The following is a 1,336-nucleotide window of genomic DNA, read 5'->3' on the forward strand; positions in this document are numbered from 1 at the left end:
TAAAATTTATGGAAACAAATGATAGAGTACACTAGTTTCCATAATCTATGGGACATGGTAAAAACAGTTATAAGAGGGAAATTCATCGCAATTAGTGTGCATGAGAAAAAGATGGGAAGGTGGCAAATGGACAACATAACATCATGTCTCAGGGAATTTGAAAAACAACAAGAAAAGAATGCCAGTTGAAAAGAAATCATAAAGATTCAAACGGAAATAAATGAAATAGAAAATGAACGAACCATACAGAAAATAGATGAAAGCAAAAGCTGGTTCTTTGAAAAGATTAACAAGATCGACACACTTAGCTAGACTGATAAAGAAGAAGAAAAAAGAAACCAAATAAATCAAATACGTGATTAAACAGGCAACATTACAACAGACACAATAGAAATACAAAACATCATTAGAGGATACTATGAGCAACTATATGCCAACAAACAAGAAAACATGGAGGAGATCGACCAATTCCAGGATGTATATAATCTCCCAAGATTGAATCAGAAGGACATAGAAAACCTGAATAGACCCATAACAAGCCATGAGATTGAATCAATAATAAATAACCTCCCGACAAAGAAAAAGCTCATATCTGAATGGCTTCACTTCTGAATTCTACAAAACTTTTAAGGAAGAGTTAACCTCTATCCTACTAAAATTATTTCTAAAGATCCAAAAGGAAGAAAACCTTCCAAATTCATTTTATGAAGCCTCCATCATCCTCATTCCCAAAACAGATAAGAACATGACAAAAAAGGAAAACTGCCGGGGTCCAGCCTCGGCGTGGGTGGGTTATCTCGACGAAGGTGGCGAAGGTGAACAGAAGACAGAGGCCTCGATGCCTTTCATGCACGTCCTATGCCGGACACCCCTCAGAGATCGCTCTCTAAGGAGTGATGACTGCTAGGAATCATCGTGCGTTTTTATTGAAAACGTGTTACATGCAAGTAAAGGGAGAGGGGCTAGTGTTTCAATTAACAGCTCATAAAGTTTTTAACAATAAAGAACAAAGATTCTATTCAGGGTTGGATTAGAGGTGGGTCTAGTGCAGTTCCTCAATTGTAGGTGGGTCTCCATGGAATGCAGTTTCGGGAAAGCGGTTCCGGTAAGCAGATGCGGCGCAGGAGCCATCTTGTGATTACTGAGAATGGTGCTGAGAAAAGAAAATCTCAAGAATAGATATTAGTTCTTATGGATCTTAATAAAGAATGATACTTATACAGTTTTGTAGGGATCTAAAACTTAATTTGAGGAATCCTAATATATTTATCTATTTCACTTGGAGAGGGCAGAGGTGTCCTGGGCCAGTTTTGGCCTAATCCTATTTTACATAAAG

The sequence above is a fragment of the Tupaia chinensis genome, unplaced genomic scaffold, assembly GCF_000334495.1.
Source record: "Tupaia chinensis unplaced genomic scaffold, TupChi_1.0 Scaffold144500_1, whole genome shotgun sequence".
Lineage (NCBI taxonomy): Eukaryota > Metazoa > Chordata > Mammalia > Scandentia > Tupaiidae > Tupaia > Tupaia belangeri.